The sequence below is a fragment of the Bombina bombina genome, chromosome 11 (genome assembly GCF_027579735.1).
Source record: "Bombina bombina isolate aBomBom1 chromosome 11, aBomBom1.pri, whole genome shotgun sequence".
Classification (NCBI taxonomy): Eukaryota; Metazoa; Chordata; class Amphibia; order Anura; family Bombinatoridae; genus Bombina; species Bombina bombina.
In genome coordinates, this window is record NC_069509.1 from 199,828,896 (window position 1) to 199,848,674 (window position 19,779).

Sequence of the window (19,779 nt, forward strand, 5' to 3'; positions counted from 1 at the left end):
AGCGCTTTAGACCGTCGCGCCCGAGCCGAGCGATTTAGACCGTCGCGCCCGAGCCGAGCGATTTAGACCGTCGCGCCTCTTCCCCCGCCATTAGCTCTGTGGCCCGCATTTCTTAAGGGCTGGTTTGAGCATTAGGCATCATCTAAGCCTATTGGCTGTGGGAGTCCCAGGATTGCGGTATAATCCGCTAGCGACAAAGCAAACAGCAAGACCGGAGAGGTGTCTGAAGGGAAAATTCTTCTGCTGTGAACTGTGCTGCTGCAACCAGAACTGCTGGTTTGCACGGGGAAGAGAAAAAAAAAAAAATTATGCTTACCTGATAAATTTATTTCTCTTGTGGTGTATCCAGTCTACGCGTTCATCCATTACTTGTGGGATATTCTCCTTCCCAACAGGAAGTTGCAAGAGGACACCCACAGCAGAGCTGTCTATATAGCTCCTCCCCTAACTGCCACTCCCAGTCATTCTGCCGAAGACAAGCAAGAAAAAAGGAGAAACTATAGGGTGCAGTGGTGACTAATTTAAAAATAAAAAACACCTGCCTTAAAATGACAGGGCGGGCCGTGGACTGGATACACCACAAGAGAAATAAATTTATCAGGTAAGCATAAATTTGGTTCTCTCTTGTAAAGGTGTATCCAGTCCACGGGTTCATCCATTACTTGTGGGATACCAATACCAAAGCTTTAGGACACGGATGAAGGGAGGGACAAGGCAGGAACTTAAACAGAAGGCACCACTGCCTGTAAGACCTTTCTAAGTAGCCTCCGAAGAAGCAAAAATATCAAATTTGTAGAATTTAGAAAAAGTATGAAGCGAAGAATAAGTCGCCGCATTACAAATCTGTTCAACAGAGGCCTCATTTTTAAAAGCCCATGTGGAAGCCACCGCTCTAGTGGAATGAGCTGTAATTCTTTCAGGAGGCTGCTGGCCAGCAGTCTCATAAGCTAAGCGGATTATGCTTCTCAGCCAAAAAGAAAGAGAAGTTGCCAAAGCCTTTTGGCCTCTCCTCTGTCCAGAGTAGACAACAAACAAAGCAGATGTTTGACGAAAATCCTTCGTAGCTTTTAAATAAAACTTTAAAGCACGAACCACATCAAGATTGTGTAAAAGACGTTCCTTCTTTGAGGAAGGATTAGGACATAATGAAGGAACAACAATCTCCTGATTGATATTCTTATTAGATACTACCTTAGGAAGAAACCCAGGTTTGGTACGGAAAACTACCTTATCTGCATGGAAAATCAGATAAGGAGAATCACACTGTAAAGCAGATAACTCCAAAACTCTTCGAGCCGAGGAGAGCTACTAAAAACAGAACTTTCCAAGATAAAAGCTTAATATCTATGGAATGCAAAGGTTCAAACGGAACCCCTTGAAGAACTTTAAGAACTACATTTAAACTCCATGGCGGAGCAACAGGTTTAAACACAGGCTTGATTCTAACTAAAGCCTGACAAAACGCCTGAACGTCTGGAACCTCAGCCAGACGTTTGTGCAAACGAATAGACAGAGCAGAAATTTGTCCCTTTAAGGAACTAGCTGACAATCCCTTCTCCAATCCTTCTTGGAGAAAGGATAAGATTCTAGGAATCCTGACTTTACTCCATGAGTAACCCTTGGATTCACACCAATGAAGATATTTACACCATATCTTATGATAGATTTTCCTGGTGACAGGCTTTCGAGCCTGAATTAAGGTATCAATGACCGACTCGGATCCTGCTTGATCTTGGCAATCAGACAAGGGAGCAGAGGAAACACATAAGCCAGGCCGAAGGACCAGGGCGCTGCTAGAGCATCTATCAGCTCTGCCTTGGGATCCCTGGACCTGGACCCGTAACGAGGAAGCTTGGCGTTCTGACGAGACGCCATGAGATCCAGTTCTGGTTTGCCCCATAGTTGAAACAACTGGGCAAATACCTCCGGATGGAGCTCCCACTCCCCCGGATGAAAAGTCTGCCGACTTAGGAAATCCGCCTCCCAGTTCTCTACTCCTGGGATATGGATAGCTGAGAGATGGCAAGAGTGAACCTCTGCCCATAGAATTATCTTTGAGACCTCCAACATTGCCAGGGGGCTCCTTGTTCCCCCCTGATGGTTGATATAGGCTACAGTCGTGATGTTGTCTGACTGAAATCTGATGAACCTGACCGCAGCTAGCTGAGGCCAAGCCTGAAGAGCATTGAATATCGCTCTTAGTTCCAGAATGTTTATCGGAAGGAGGGCTTCCTCCTGAGTCCACGAACCCTGAGCCTTCAGGGAGTTCCAGACTGTGCCCCAGCCCAGAAGGCTGGCATCTGTCGTCACTATAGTCCATTCTGGCCTGCGGAAACTCATTCCCCTGGACAGATGGACCCGAGATAGCCACCAGAGAAGAGAATCCCTGGTCTCTTGATCCAGATTTAGCAGAGGGGACAAATCTGTGTAATCCCCATTCCACTGATTGAGCATGCAAAGTTGCAGTGGTCTGAGATGTAGGCGGGCAAAAGGAACTATGTCCATTGCCGCTACCATTAAACCGATTACTTCCATACACTGAGCCACTGACGGCTGAGAAGTGGAATAAAGAGCACGGCAGGAAGTTAGAAGCTTTGACAACCTGACCTCTGTCAGAAAAGTCTTCATTTCTACTGAATCTATCAGAGTTCCTCGGAAGGAAACTCTTGTGAGAGGGGAGAGAGAACTCTTTTCTTCGTTCACCTTCCCCCGTGAGACCTCAGGAATGCCAGAACAATGTCCGTATGGGACTTGGCGATTTGAAAATTCGACGCCTGTATCAGAATGTCGTCTAGGTAAGGAGCCACCGCTATGCCTCGTGGCCTTAGAAACGATATAAGGGACCCTAGAACCTTTGTAAAGATTCTTGGTGCCATGGCTAACCGAAGGGAAGAGCCACAAACTGGTAATGCCTGTCTAAGAAAGCAAACCTGAGAAACCTATGATGATCTCTGTGTATCGGAATGTGGAGATAAGCATCCTTTAAGTCCACGGTAGTCATATATTGACCCTCCTGGATCATAGGTAGGATGGTTCGAATAGTCTCCATCTTGAAGGATGGGACTCTGAGAAATTTGTTTAGGATCTTGAGATCCAAGATTGGTCTGAAAGTTCCCTCTTTTTTGGGAACTATAAACAGATTTGAATAGAATCCCTGCCCCTGTTCCTCCCTTGGAACTGGGTGGATCACTCCCATAACCAGAAGGTCTTGAATGCAACGTAAGAATGCCTCTCTCTTTATCTGGTTTGCAGATAATTGTGAGAGATGAAATCTCCCCTTTGGAGATGAAGCTTTGAAATCCAGAAGATATCCCTGGGAAACAATCTCCAGAGCCCAGGGATCCTGGACATCTCTTGCCCAAGCCTGGGCGAAGAGAGAAAGTCTGCCCCCAACTAGATCCGGTCCCGGATCAGGGGCTACTCCTTCATGCTGTCTTAGAGGCAGCAGCAGGTTTTTTGGCCTGCTTTCCCTTATTCCAAGCCTGGTTAGGTCTCCAGACTGGCTTGGACTGGGCAATATTTCCTTCTTGTTTTGCAGTAGAGGAAGTTGAAGCTGCGCCACTCTTGAAGTTTCGAAAGGAACGAAAATTAGTCTGTTTGGTCCTTAATTTGTTGGACCTATCCTGGGGAAGGGCATGGCCTTTTCCTCCAGTAATATCAGAAATGATCTCCTTCAGTCCAGGCCCGAATAGGGTCTGCCCTTTGAAGGGGATGTTGAGAAGCTTAGACTTTGAAGTAACATCAGCTGACCAGGATTTAAGCCATAGTGCCCTACGCGCCTGAATGGCAAAACCTGAATTCTTAGCCGTTAGCTTTGTTAAATGAAAAACAGCGTCAGAAATAAATGAATTGGCTAACTTAAGGGCTTTAAGCCTGTCTAGGATATCATCCAACGGGGTCTCCACCTGTAGAGCCGCTTCAAGAGACTCGAACCAGAAAGCTGCTGCAACAGTGACAGGGGCAATGCATGCAAGAGGCTGGAGAATAAAACCTTGTTGTATAAAGATTTTCTTAAGGAAACCCTCTAATTTTTTATCCATTGGATCTAGGAAAGCACAACTGTCCTCAACGGGGATAGTTGTACGCTTAGCTAGGGTAGAGACTGCTCCCTCCACCTTAGGGACCGTCTGCCACGAGTCCCGTGTAGCGGCATCTATGGGAAACATCTTTTTAAAAGCAGGAGGGGGAGAGAACGGTACACCTGGTCTATCCCATTTGTAACGGTACCAACCGGATACCAAGGGTTAACACCAGGGAACAATGTCCTGCATAGGGAATCAGCAGTTCACAACCCAGCCAGTTTTCAGGTTTTAAACAGAATAACACTTTATTTGAAGGCAGCATACAGATTTATACAGGTTTTTGACCCCCCCCCCCCCCCCAGATGGGGGTGGAAAGAATGTTGTACATTAGATAAAAGGGAGAAACGCCCTTGACATGATACAATAGGATTATATTACTTAAACACTTCAACCACAGGACACTCTTGACTCTCCTTATCACTTAGGCGTTTCTCTCTGGGGGTGATCAAACAATAGAATGCTAAGCATTAATTAGATTGTAGCTGGAGCCAGCCACTTGTGGTTAGAAAATAAAGTTAACACTTTCAGTCCTGACCGAAGGGTCTGTCACAGACAACCTTTCTTACGTTATAGTCCAGAAGTGGCTAGGTTTGCCACAATGCTCCCCCAGAACCAAGCCGGCATACACAGTCTGATCCCAACGGATCGGCTTGGGGATGTCCGGGGCAACAACTTTCGGCTCAAGTAAGCTACGGGGTGTTCTCCGCCATCTGCTCCAACTTGGCTCAGTACTGCCCCCACCCCAAACATGGAAGCGTCTCTTCCCGGAGGGACTGGGCTTGCGTAGTCACAGGGTTAACATTAGCGGGATCCATGGGAGCATAGGCAGAAAAAAGGGGGGCCAAGTCATTTCCAAGGAGAACATCAGCAGGTAAGTCCTTCTTGACCCCCACATTCACAAGTCTAGCGCCCACTCCCCAATCCAAATGTACCCTGGCAACAGGTAGGCGGAACACAGTGCCCCCTGCTACCCTCACAGCCACAGTGTCTCCAGTGTGCTGTTTCTCAGGCACCAAGTTCTCTTGAAGCAAGGTCATGGTAGCACCAGTATCCCGTAGACAACTGACCTCCTTCCCATTCACTTTAACCCGTTGCCGGTTATTCCGGTGGGCAGCTTGCACGGGGTCTGCTTCATGTAGGCTGCCCCAGCATTCTGGCGCCTCTACGTAGCGGGCCACAGGCTGAGGATTATGTGGGATTCCGCCAGCGGGTCTTCTCCAGGACTGTGCTTGATTCGCTGCATTTAGGGGACACTCTGGTCTTTTGTGCCCTAGTTGCTTACATCCAAAGCACCGAATAGGTTGTGAGTAGCCCCGCGAATTGAACCGGGCTCTCTGAGGGTAGTTCGTGGCCGGAGGCCGTGTGGTATAGCGGTGCGCCGGGGGTTGGTAACTGGCAGCTGCTGGGGTGACTGGGGGTCTGTACTCCACTCTAGCAGTGGGCAATCGGTATACTGCTCCCCCTGCCCCTCGTACTGCCACGGATCCGCCAGTGGGTGCTGTATCCGGCACCAAATGGGGAGCTATCAGGGTTAAAGTAGCTCCCGAATCCCGAAGTCCCTGGACCGACATCACCTCATGCAGAATTCCCAGGGGTTCCTCGGCTTGGGTGCTCAACACCTCATGAGCGGCTGGCTCCGTTTGGTAATGGTGAGCAGCCGCCCTTGGGGCCAGGTTCTGTCTGACCTGGTTCCAAGCTTGTCTGCTCTGATTTTGGGTGCACTCACGTGCCATATGTCCCCACTGCTTGCAGGTGTGGCATTGTATATTAGCCCGTCCGTTGTTAGGCTGTAGTCCATGGTGCCTCCTGGCATCAAAATGCTGGTCTGCTAATCTGGCTGCTTCGGTTAAGGTGAGGGGTTTTCGATCTCTCACCCATTCTTGGGCTTCTGGGGACAAGCCGTTAAAGAATTGCTCCAACAGCATCAGTTGTCGCAATTCTTCCATGGTGGTAGCTTGGCTGGCCTGTATCCACCCCTGAGATGCTTGATCCAGCTTGTGGGCCCACTCTGCATGGGAATCTCTTTCTGGCTTGCGCAGGCCTCTAAACTTGCGCCGGTATGCCTCTGAGGTAATGGCATATCTTTCCAAGATCGCTCTCTTCACTTTAGCGTAATCCTTGCTGTCCTCCCTGGGTACAGCGCGATACGCTTCCGCTGCCCTACCGGCTAGCTTGCCTGCTAGCACCGGCACCCATACGGACTGCTCCAAATCATGTAACTCGCACAGTCTCTCAAAATCCTGTAAATACCCATCAATCTCATCCTTCTCCTCACAAAACATTTTAAATGCATGGTATGGGATTTTGGGTCTTACTGGGTTGCTGAGTGCGTCCAAAATGGATTCTGCTCGGGAGGATGCATTCCGCGGACTGTGTGCCATCACGTACTCCTGCACATCTGCCATTACCACGGATAGCATATCCCGTGGTACAGGTTGGGGTAAAAATTCCAGCCTGGTCCTCATTTCCCTCTGGTATAGGGTCTCCTCCATGGCTGCTGGAGGCGTAGCGCTGCGAGCTCTGTCTCCCTCCATCAGCTCAGCAATTAATATAGCCTTGGGTTTGCTGCTGCCTATCTTTCCCCTGGCTTCTAGCAGTTCCTTTTACGTTTGTCTCTTTAGCTTAGAATAATCCATCTCCATTCACTTCGGTCCCTGGTACTCCTTCCATCTTAGTCAGTATTGTAGTAATCCCCCTCTTCCTGAGGTTACTGGCTTGTGTAGTTGCTCTTCTGGGCGATAAGGTTCATTCCGTCGCTTGCCACCAATTGTAACGGTACCAACCGGATACCAAGGGTTAACACCAGGGAACAATGTCCTGCATAGGGAATCAGCAGTTCACAACCCAGCCAGTTTTCAGGTTTTAAACAGAATAACACTTTATTTGAAGGCAGCATACAGATTTATACAGGTTTTTGACCCCCCCCCCCAGATGGGGGTGGAAAGAATGTTGTACATTAGATAAAAGGGAGAAACGCCCTTGACATGATACAATAGGATTATATTACTTAAACACTTCAACCACAGGACACTCTTGACTCTCCTTATCACTTAGGCGTTTCTCTCTGGGGGTGATCAAACAATAGAATGCTAAGCATTAATTAGATTGTAGCTGGAGCCAGCCACTTGTGGTTAGAAAATAAAGTTAACACTTTCAGTCCTGACCGAAGGGTCTGTCACAGACAACCTTTCTTACGTTATAGTCCAGAAGTGGCTAGGTTTGCCACACCATTCCTTTGTAATAATTTCTGAAAACCTCTTAGGGATTGGAAAAACATCAGTGTAAACAGGCACTGCATAGTATTTGTCCATTTTACACAATTTCTCTGGGACTACAATAGTGTCACAGTCATCCAGAGTCGCTAAAACCTCCCTGAACAACAAGCGGAGGTGTTCAAGCTTAAATTTAAATGCTGTCATTTCAGAGTCAGACTGAAGTAACGCCTTCCCTGAATCAGAAATGTCACCCACAGATAGAAGCTCTCCTGCTTCGGCTTCTGTACATTGTGAGGGTATATCAGACATAGCTACTAAAGCATCAGAAAGCTCTGTATTTGTTCTAACCCCAGAGCTGTCACGCTTTCCTTGAAACCCTGGCAGTTTGGACAATACCTCTGTGAGGGTATGTTTCATAACTGCCGCCATGTCTTGTAAGGTAAACGCATTGGACGCGCCAGATGTACTAGGCGTCACTTGCGCGGGAGATATAGGTTCTGACACATTGGGAGAGCTAGGTGGTTTAACCTCCCTTTTGTCAGTCTGAGAAACCTCTGGTGATAAATCTTTTAAAGCCATAATATGATCTTTATAACTTATAGAAAGGTCAGTGCATTTGGTACACATTCTAAGAGGGGGTTCCACAATGGCTTCTAAACATAATGAACAAGGAGTTTCCTCTATGTCAGACATGTTTAACAGACTAGTAATGAGACCAGCAAGCTTGGAAAATTTGTTTTATATATGTAGAATGTCTGTTCTATTCCATAAGTGATTGTACACTCATGTATACTCAGTGAGGGGTTCACTAGCAAAAATATCTAAGAAATTGGCTAGTATCTTTTGAGCTAGTGACGTATGGGATATACAATCCTACCAGGAGGGGCAAAGTTTCCCAAACCTCAAAATGCCTATAAATACACCCCTCACCACACCCACAATTCAGTTTTAACGAATAGCCAAGTAGTGGGGTGAAAAAGAAAGAAGTAAAAAGCATCAACAAAGGAATCTGGAAATAATTGTGCTTTATACAAAAAAAATCATAACCACCATACAAAAAGGGTGGGCCTCATGGACTCTTGCCAATATGAAAGAAATTAATTTATCAGGTAAGTTCTTACATAAATTATGTTTTCTTTCATGTAATTGGCAAGAGTCCATGAGCTAGTGACGTATGGGATAACAATACCCAAGATGTAGAACTCCACGCAAGAGTCACTAGACAGGGAGGGATAAAAATAAACAGCCATATGCTAAAAAATAAATCCACAACCCAAAATATAAGTTATTCTCATGAAGAAAAGAAACTTAAAACATCAGCAGAAGAATCAAACTGAAACAGCTGCCTGAAGAACTTTTCTACCAAAAACTGCTTCAAAAGAAGCAAATACATCAAAACGGTAGAATTTAGTAAATGTATGCAAAGAGGACCAAGTCGCTGCTTTGCAAATCTGATCAACTGAAGCTTCATTCTTAAAAGCCCACAAAGTGGAGACTGATCTAGTAGAATGAGCTGTAATTCTCTGAGGCGGGGCCTGACCCGACTCCAAATAAGCTTGAAGAATCAAAAGCTTTAACCAAGAAGCCAAGGAAATAGAGGCCTTCTGACCTTTCCTAGGACCAGAAAATATCACAAAAAGACTAGAAGTCTTCCTGAAATCTTTAGTAGCTTCAACATAATATTTCAAAGCCCTTACCACATCCAAAGAATGTAAGGATCTTTCCAAAGAACTCTTAGGATTAGGACACAAGGAAGGGACAACAATGTATCTACTAATGAACAAATATTATAGAGAATTGGAGGCGCCTATCCCTTATAAATGCACAAATAAAATTAAACTAACTGCTGTTACGCAAATGCTGTAGGCAAATATTCCTATAAGTATGCACAGTGACAATTTGGTCACTTGCAGTGGTAATCCAAATGGACAGTGATACTACGTGGTAATATAATTAAAAATAAAATTGCAAAATAACATTCAGAGGGTGCACCTAAATGTCAGAAACTACATAATAAACAATAGTGCAGTAAATAAACCAACAGTGCAATATATAAAACAAGAAAAATTACAACAAAGAAGTGACAAAGATACACTCAACGTGTAGGTCTGTGTAAAATATAAATATATAGTCTCACAGCTTCATACGATGTATTCTCCAAAGTGCCTCCTAGACGAATATGGGGAGATCTGAAATCAATCCTTAGTATAGGTGGCTCGCAGCTTCTTCAAACGATCGTTGGTGTAAGGTTCTGGTGTAACATATAGGAAAGAAAGACAAGAAGGCGCCACAATAGTGCAGCATCAATGGTAACACGCACTTTCCCCAAGTTCTGCTGAGAGAAAGAGACGGAGACTCCTGAAAGAGACGGAGACTCCTGAAAGAGACGGAGACTCCTGAAAGAGACGGAGACTCCTGAAAGAGACGGAGACTCCTGAAAGAGACGGAGACTCCTGAAAGAGACGGAGACTCCTGAAAGAGACGGAGACTCCTGAAAGAGACGGAGACTCCTGAAAGAGACGGAGACTCCTGAAAGAGACGGAGACTCCTGAAAGAGACGGAGACTCCTGAAAGAGACGGAGACTCCTGAAAGAGACGGAGACTCCTGAAAGAGACGGAGACTCCTGAAAGAGACGGAGACTCCTGAAAGAGACGGAGACTCCTGAAAGAGACGGAGACTCCTGAAAGAGACGGAGACTCCTGAAAGAGACGGAGACTCCTGAAAGAGACGGAGACTCCTGAAAGAGACGGAGACTCCTGAAAGAGACAGAGACTCCTGAAAGAGACAGAGACTCCTGAAAGAGACAGAGACTCCTGAAAGAGACAGAGACTCCTGAAAGAGACAGAGACTCCTGAAAGAGACAGAGACTCCTGAAAGAGACAGAGACTCCTGAAAGAGACAGAGACTCCTGAAAGAGACAGAGACTCCTGAAAGAGACAGAGACTCCTGAAAGAGACAGAGACTCCTGAAAGAGACAGAGACTCCTGAAAGAGACAGAGACTCCTGAAAGAGACAGAGACTCCTGAAAGAGACAGACACTCCTGAAAGAGACAGACACTCCTGAAAGAGACAGACACTCCTGAAAGAGACAGAGACTCCTGAAAGAGACAGAGACTCCTGAAAGAGACGGAGGATAGTCAGCTGTACGACTATTAAGTACAGTCTGCGCTTGTGGCACTTATCAAGTGCTTTTCATTTTGTAAGTAGAGCAGATGGAACTTGGGGAAAGTGCGTGTTACCATTGATACTGCACTATTGTGGCGCCTTCTTTTCTTTCTTTCCTAAATGTATCTACTAATGTTGTTAGATTTCACAACCTTAGGTAAGAACTTAAATGAAGTCCGCAAAACCGCCTTATCCTGATGAAAAATAAGAAAAAGTCAATTTATGCTTACCTGATAAATTTATTTCTTCTACGATACGACGAGTCCACGGATTTCATCCTTGTGGGATATTAACCTCCTGCTAACAGGAAGTGGCAAAGAGCACCACAACAGAGCTGTATACATAGCTCCTCCCTTCCCTCCACCCCCAGTCATTCGACCGAAGGTTTAGGAAGAGAAAGGAAAAGCTAAAAGGTGCAGAGGTGACTGAAGTTACAAAAATATAATTTAAATCTGTCTGAAAAATGAAAGGGAAGGCAGTGGATTCGTCTTATCGTAGAATAAATTAATTTATCAGGTAAGCATAAATTTACTTTTCTTCTACAAGATACGACGAGTCCACGGATTTCATCCTTACTTGTGGGATACAATACCAAAGCTACAGGACACGGATGAAAGGGAGGGACAAGACAGAGACCTAAACGGAAAGGCACCATTGCTTGAAGAACTTTTCTCCCAAAACCAGTCTCAGAAGAAGAAAAAGTATCAAATTTGGAAAAAGTATGAAGAGAAGACCAAGTCGCAGCCTTGCAAATCTGTTCAACAGAAGCATCATTTTTAAAAGCCCATGTGGAAGCCACAGCCCTAGTAGAATGAGCCGTTATTTTTTCAGGAGGCTGCTGTCCAGCAGTCGCATATGCCAGACGGATGATACTCTTCAGCCAAAAAGAAAGACGTAGCCGTAGCTTTCTGACCCCTACGCTTTCCAGAATAAACAATGAATAATGAAGATGCTTGACGGAACTCCTTAGTCGCCTGCAAGTAAAACTTCAAGGCACGGACCCCGTCCAGGTTATGTAACAGACGCTCCGTCTTAGAAGGATTAGGACACAAGGAAGGAACAACAATTTCCTGATTAATATTCTTATTTGAAACAACCTTAGGAAGGAATCTCGGTTTGGTACGCAAAACCACCTTATCAGAATGAAAGATAAGATAAGGCAAATCACATTGAAATGCTGAAAGCTCAGAAACTCTACGAGCAGAAGAAATAGCAACCAAAAACAAAACTTTCCAAGATAACAATTTAATATCTATGGAATGAATGGGTTCAAACGGAACCCCTTGAAGAACTAAGAACTAAATTCAAACTCCAAGGTGGAGTAATTGATCTAAATACAGGCTCAATTCTGGTTAGAGCCTGACAAAAAGACTGAACATCTGGAACATCTGCCAAACGTTTGTGTAGCAAAATTGACAAAGCAGAAATCTGTCCCTTTAAGGAACTCGCTGATAATCCTTTCTCCAATCCTTCTTGGAGAAAAGACAATCCTGGGAATCCTAACTTTACTCCATGAGTAGCCCTTGAATTCACACCAAAAAAACAAAATTTATGCTTACTTGATAAATTTATTTCTCTTGTGGTGTATCCAGTCCACGGGTTCATCCATTACTTGTGGGATATTCTCCTTCCCAACAGGAAGCTGCAGGAGGACACCCACAGCAGAGCTGTCTATATAGCTCCTCCCCTAACTGCCACCCCCAGTCATTCGACCGAAGACAAGCAAGAAAAAAGGAGAAACTATAGGGTGCAGTGGTGACTAGTTTAAAAATAAAAAACACCTGCCTTAAAATGACAGGGCGGGCCGTGGACTGGATACACCACAAGAGAAATAAATTTATCAGGTAAGCATAAATTTGGTTCTCTCTTGTAAAGGTGTATCCAGTCCACGGGTTCATCCATTACTTGTGGGATACCAATACCAAAGCTTTAGGACACGGATGAAGGGAGGGACAAGGCAGGAAACTTAAACGGAAGGCACCACTGCCTGTAAGACCTTTCTCCAAAAAATAGCCTCCGAAGAAGCAAAAGTATCAAATTTATAGAATTTAGAAAAGGTATGAAGCGAAGACCAAGTCGCCGCCTTACAAATCTGTTCAACAGAGGCCTCATGTTTAAAAGCCCATGTGGAAGCTACTGCTCTAGTAGAATGAGCTGTAATTCTTTCAGGAGGCTGCTGGCCAGCAGTCTCATAAGCTAAGCGAATTATGCTTCTTAGCCAAAAGGAAAGAGAAGTTGCCGAAGCCTTTTGGTCTCTTCTCTGTCCAGAGTAGACAACAAACAAAGCAGATGTTTGACGAAAATCCTTCATAGCTTGTAAATAAAACTTTAAAGCACGAACCACATCAAGATTGTGTAATAGACGTTCTTTCTTTGAAAAAGGATTAAGACATAGGGAAGGAACAACAATCTCCTGATTGAAATTCTTATTAGATACCACCTTAGGCAGAAACCCAGGTTTGGTACGTAACACTACCTTATCTGCATGGAAAATCAGATAAGGGGAATCACACTGTAAAGCAGATAACTCCGAAACTCTTCGAGCCGAGGAGAAAGCTACTAAAAATAGAACTTTCCAAGATAAAAGCTTAATATCTATGGAATGCAAAGGTTCAAACGGAACCCCTTGAAGAACTTTAAGAACTAAATTTAAACTCCATGGCGGAGCAACAGGTTTAAACACAGGCTTGATTCTAACTAAAGCCTGACAAAACGCCTGAACGTCTGGAACCTCAGCCAGACGTTTGTGCAAAAGAATAGACAGAGCAGAAATCTGTCCCTTTAAGGAACTAGCTGACAATCCCTTCTCCAATCCTTCTTGGAGAAAAGATAATATCCTAGGAATCCTGACCTTAATCCATGAGTAACCCTTGGATTCACACCCATGAAAATATTTACACCATATCTTATGATAGATTTTCCTGGTGACAGGCTTTCGAGCCTGAATTAAGGTATCAATGACTGATTCGGAAAAACCACGCTTTGATAGAATCAAGCGTTCAATCTCCAAGCAGTCAGACGTAGAGAAATTAGATTTGAATGTTTGAAGGAACCTTGAAGTAGAAGGTCCTGCCTTAGCAGCAGAGTCCATGGTGGAAAGGATGACATGTCCACCAGATCTGCATACCAAGTCCTGCGTGGTCACGCAGGGGCTATCAAGATCACCAAAGCTCTCTCCTGCTTGATCTTGGCAATCAGACGAGGGAGCAGAGGAAACAGTGAAAACACATAAGCCAGGCTGAAGGACCAGGGCGATTCTAGAGCATCTATCAGAGCTGCCTTGGGATCCCTGGACCTGGACCCGTAACAAGGAAGCTTGGCGTTCTGACGAGATGCCATGAGATCCAGTTCTGGTTTGCCCCAAAGTTGGATCAACTGGGCAAATACCTCCGGATGGAGCTCCCACGTCCCCGGATGAAAAGTCTGCCGACTTAGAAAATCCGCCTCCCAGTTCTCTACTCCTGGGATATGGATAGCTGAGACACGGCAAGAGTGAACCTCTGCCCATAGAATTATCATTGAAACCTCCAACATTGCCAGGGGGCTCCTTGTTCCCCCACGATGGTTGATATAGGCTACAGTCGTGATGTTGTCCGACTGAAATCTGATGAACCTGACCGCAGCTAGCTGAGGCCAAGCCTGAAGAGCATTGAATATCGCTCTTAGTTCCAGAATGTTTATCGGAAGGAGGACCTCCTCCTGAGTCCACGAACCCTGAGCCTTCAGGGAGTTCCAGACTGCACCCCAGCCCAGAAGGCTGGCATCTGTTGATACTATAGTCCATTCTGGCCTGCGGAAACTCATTCCCTTGGACAGATGGACCCGAGATAACCACCAGAGAAGAGAATCCCTGGTCTCTTGATCCAGATTTAGTAGAGGGGACAAATCTGTGTAATCCCCATTCCACTGATTGAGCATACAAAGTTGCAGTGGTCTGAGATGTAGGCGGACAAACGGAACTATGTCCATTGCCGCTACCATTAATCTGATTACCTCCATACACTGAGCCACTGACGGACGAGAAATGGAATAAAGAGCACGGCAGGAAGTTAGAAGTTTTGACAACCTGACCTGTCAGATAAATCTTCATTTCTACTGAATCTATCAGAGTTCCTAGGAAGGAAACTCTAGTGAGAGGTGAGAGAGAACTCTTTACTTCGTTCACCTTCCACCCGTGAGACCTTAGGAATGCCAGAACAATGTCCGTATGGGACCTGGCGATATGAAAAGTTGACGCCTGTATCAGGATGTCGTCTAGGTAAGGGGCTACTGCTATACACCGCGGTCTTAGAACCGCCAGAAGGGACCCTAGAACCTTGGTAAAGTTTCTTGGTGCCATGGCTAACCCGAAAGGAAGAGCCACAAACTGGTAATGCCTGTCTAGGAAGGCAAACCTGAGAAACTGATGATGATCCCTGTGTATCGGAATATGTAGATAAGCATCCTTTAAATCCACGGTAATCATATATTGACCCTCCTGGATCATAGGTAGGATGGTTCGAATAGTCTCCATCTTGAAGGATGGGACCCTGAGAAATTTGTTTAGGATCTTGAGATCCAAGATTGGTCTGAAAGTTCCCTCTTTCTTGGGAACTATAAACAGATTTGAATAGAATCCCTGCCCCTGTTCCTCCTTTGGAACTGGGTGGATCACTCCCATAACTAGTAGGTCTTCAACACAATGTAAGAATGCCTCTCTCTTTATCTGGTTTGCAGATAATTGTGAGAGATGAAATCTCCCCTTTGGAGATGAAGCTTTGAAATCCAGAAGATATCCCTGGGAAACAATCTCCAGAGCCCAGGGATCCTGGACGTCTCTTGCCTAAGCCTGGGCGAAGAGAGAAAGTCTGCCCCCCCCACTAGATCCGGTCCCGGCTACTCCTTCATGCTGTCTTAGAGGCAGCAGCAGGCTTTTTGGCCTGTTTCCCCTTGTTCCAAGCCTGGTTAGGTCTCCAGACTGGCTTGGACTTGGCAAAATTTCCCTCTTGTTTTGTAGAAGAGGAAGATAAAGCTGCGCCACTCGAAGTTTCGAAAGGAACGAAAATTAGTCTGTTTGGTCCTTAACTTGTTTGACCTATCCTGGGGAAGGGCGTGGCCTTTTCCTCCAGTAATATCAGAAATGATCTCCTTCAGTCCAGGCCCAAATAGGGTCTGCCCTTTGAAGGGGATCTTGAGAAGTTTAGACTTTGAAGTGACATCAGCTGACCAGGATTTAAGCCATAGCGCCCTACGTGCCTGAATGGCAAAACCTGAATTTTTAGCCGTTAGCTTGGTTAAATGAAAAACGGCGTCAGAAATAAATGAATTGGCTAACTTAATAGCTTTAAGCCTGTCAAGGATATCATCCAACGGGGTCTCTACCTGTAAAGCCTCCTCCAGAGACTTGAACCAGAAAGCCGCTGCAGCAGTGACTGGGGCAATGCATGCAAGAGGCTGGAGAATAAAACCTTGTTGTATAAAGATTTTCTTAAGGAAACCCTCTCTAATTTCTTATCCATAGGATCTAGGAAAGCACAACTGTACTCGACAGGAATAGTTGTACGCTTAGCTAGGGTAGCTACCTTAGGGACCGTCTGCCACAAGTCCCGTGTAGCGGCATCTATAGGAAACATTTTCTTAAAAGCAGGAGGGGGAGAGAATGGCACACCTGGTCTATCCCATTCCTTAGTAATAATTTCTGAAAACCTCTTAGGGATTGGAAAAATATCAGTGTAAACAGGCACTGCAAAGTATTTGTCCATTTTACACAATTTCTCTGGGACTACAATGGTGTCACAGTCATCCAGAGTCGCTAAAACCTCCCTGAGCAACACGCGGAGGTGTTCAAGCTTAAATTTAAATGCTGTCATTTCAGAGTCAGACTGAAGTAACGCCTTCCCTGAATCAGAGAAGTCACCCACAGATAGAAGCTCTCCTGCTTCAACTTCTGCACATTGTGAGGGTATATCAGACATAGCTACTAAAGCGTCAGAGAGTAATATAGGTATTAACATGAATATTATCCCTTTTTGCAAGCATGATCCAAGTTGTTGTTAAATCACTGTATCAGGCTTACCTTAAATATACCAGGCACTGTCAGCATTTTCTAGACCTTATCTCTCTAGAAAAAAATATACTGAACATACCTCAAAGCAGGAAATCTGCAGACCGTCCTCCCAACTGAAGTTTTCTTTCTATACTCTTCAGTTATGTGTGATAACAGCAATGGACCTTAGTCACAAACCGCTAAGATCATCAAACCTCCAGGCAGAAGTCTTCTTCCAATTTCTGCCTGAGAGTAAAAACAGTACAACGCCGGTACCGTTTAAAAATAACAAACTTTTGATTGAAGGTAAAAACTACACTAAGTCACCACATCTCTCTTGATACTTCCTTTCTTGTCGAGAGCTGCAAGAGAATGACTGGGGGTGGCAGTTAGGGGAGGAGCTATATAGACAGCTCTGCTGTGGGTGTCCTCTTGTAGCTTCCTGTTGGGAAGGAGAATATCCCACAAGTAATGGATGAACCCGTGGACTGGATACACCTTTACAAGAGAAAAGATATTTACGCCATATCTTATGATATATCTTTCTAGTGACAGGCTTACGTGCCTGTATCAAAGTATCGATAACCGAATCGGAGAATCCCCGCTTCGATAAAATCAAGTAATTTAGATTTGGATGTTGGAAAGGTCCTTGAATGAGAAGGTCCTGTCTCAAAGGAAGTTTCCACGGTGGCAGAGAGGACATGTCCACTAGATCCGCATACCAAGTCCTGCGTGGCTATGCAGGCGTGATCAGGAATACTGAAGCTCTCTCCTGTTTGATCCGAGCAATCACGCGTGGAAGGAGAGGAAACGGTGGAAACACATAAGCTAGGCTGAACGACCAAGGAACTGCCAAGGCATCTATCAGTTCGGCCTGAGGATCCCTCGACCTGGATCTGTATCTTGGAAGCTTGGCATTCTTTCGAGATGCTATCAGATCCAATTCCGGTCTGCCCCATCGGCGAATCAGTGAGGCAAACACCTCCGGGTGGAGTTCCCACTCCCCCGGGTGAAAAGTCTGTCGACTTAGAAAATCCGTTTCCCAGTTCACTCCTCCTAGGATGTAGATTGCAGACAGATAACAAGAGTGGGCCTCTGCCCATTGAATTATCTTGGATACTTCTATCATCGCCAAGGAACTCCTCGTTCCTCCCTGATGATTGATATAAGCCCCAGCCGTGATTATTGTCCGACTGGAATCTGATGAATTTGGCCAAAGCCAACTGAGGCCATGCCTGAAGTGCATTGAATATTGCTCTCAATTCCAGAATATTGATTGGAAGTAGAGACTCCACTTGAGTCCATACACCCTGAGCCTTCAGGGAATTCCAGACTGCACCCCAGCCCAGTAGGCTGGCGTCTGTTGACACTATCACTCACGAAGGTCTGCGGAAACACGTCCCCTGGGGCAGATGATCCAGCGACAACCACCAAAGAAGAGTCTCTGGTCTCTTGATCCAGATTTATCTGAGGAGATAAATTTGCATAGTCCCCATTCCACTGTCCGAGCATGCACAGCTGCAGTGGTCTCAGATGAAAACAAGCAAACGGAATTATGTCCATTGCCGCTACCATTAATCCAATTACCTCCATACACTGAGCCACTGATGGCCGAGGATTGGACTGAAGGGCTCGGCAAGTATTTAGGAATCTTTGATTTTCTGACCTCCGTCAGAAATATCTTCATGGATACCGAGTCTATCAGAGTTCCCAAGAAGGGAAACCCTTGTCCGTGGAACTAGTGAACTCTTTTCTAGGTTCACCTTCCATCCGTGAGTTCTCAGAAAGGACAAAACTGTGTCTGTATGAGATTTCGTCAGATGATAACTTGACGCCTGAATCAAAATATCGTCCAGATAAGGCGCCACTGCTATGCCCCGCGGCCTGAGAACCGCCAGAAGGGACCCTAGAACCTTCGTGAAGATCCTGGGTGCAGTGGCCAACCCGAAGGGAAGAGCCACGAACTGAAAATGTTTGTCCAGGAAGGCAAACCTTAAGAACTGATGATCCTTGTGAATAGGAACATGAAGGTATGCATCTTTCAAGTCCACGGTAGTGATATATTGACCCTCCTGGATCATTGGTAAAATTGTTCGGATGGTCTCCATCTTGGAGGATGGAACTCTGAGAAACTTGTTTAGACTCTTGAGGTCTAAAATAGGTCTGAACGTTCCCTCTTTTTTGGGAACTACGAAAAGATTTGAGTAAAAACAGAATTTATGTTTACCTGATAAATTACTTTCTCCAACGGTGTGTCCGGTCCACGGCGTCATCCTTACTTGTGGGATATTCTCTTCCCCAACAGGAAATGGCAAAGAGCCCAGCAAAGCTGGTCACATGATCCCTCCTAGGCTCCGCCTTCCCCAGTCATTCGACCGACGTAAAGGAGGAATATTTGCATAGGAGAAATCATATGATACCGTGGTGACTGTAGTTAAAGAAAATAAATCATCAGACCTGATTAAAAAACCAGGGCGGGCCGTGGACCGGACACACCGTTGGAGAAAGTAATTTATCAGGTAAACATAAATTCTGTTTTCTCCAACATAGGTGTGTCCGGTCCACGGCGTCATCCTTACTTGTGGGAACCAATACCAAAGCTTTAGGACACGGATGATGGGAGGGAGCAAATCAGGTCACCTAGATGGAAGGCACCACGGTTTGCAAAACCTTTCTCCCAAAAATAGCCTCAGAAGAAGCAAAAGTATCAAATTTGTAAAATTTGGTAAAAGTGTGCAGTGAAGACCAAGTCGCTGCCTTACATATCTGATCAACAGAAGCCTCGTTCTTAAAGGCCCATGTGGAAGCCACGGCCCTAGTGGAATGAGCTGTGATTCTTTCAGGAGGCTGCCGTCCGGCAGTCTCATAAGCCAATCTGATGATGCTTTTAAGCCAAAAAGATAGAGAGGTAGAAGTTGCTTTTTGACCTCTCCTTTTACCAGAATAAACAACAAACAAGGAAGATGTTTGTCTGAAATCCTTTGTAGCATCTAAATAGAATTTTAGAGCACGAACTACATCCAAATTGTGCAACAAACGTTCCTTCTTTGAAACTGGATTCGGACACAAAGAAGGCACGACTATCTCCTGGTTAATGTTTTTGTTAGAAACAACTTTCGGAAGAAAACCAGGTTTAGTACGCAAAACCACCTTATCTGCATGGAACACCAGATAAGGAGGAGAACACTGCAGAGCAGATAACTCTGAAACTCTTCTAGCAGAAGAAATTGCAACCAAAAACAAAACTTTCCAAGATAATAACTTGATATCCACGGAATGTAGGGGCTCAAA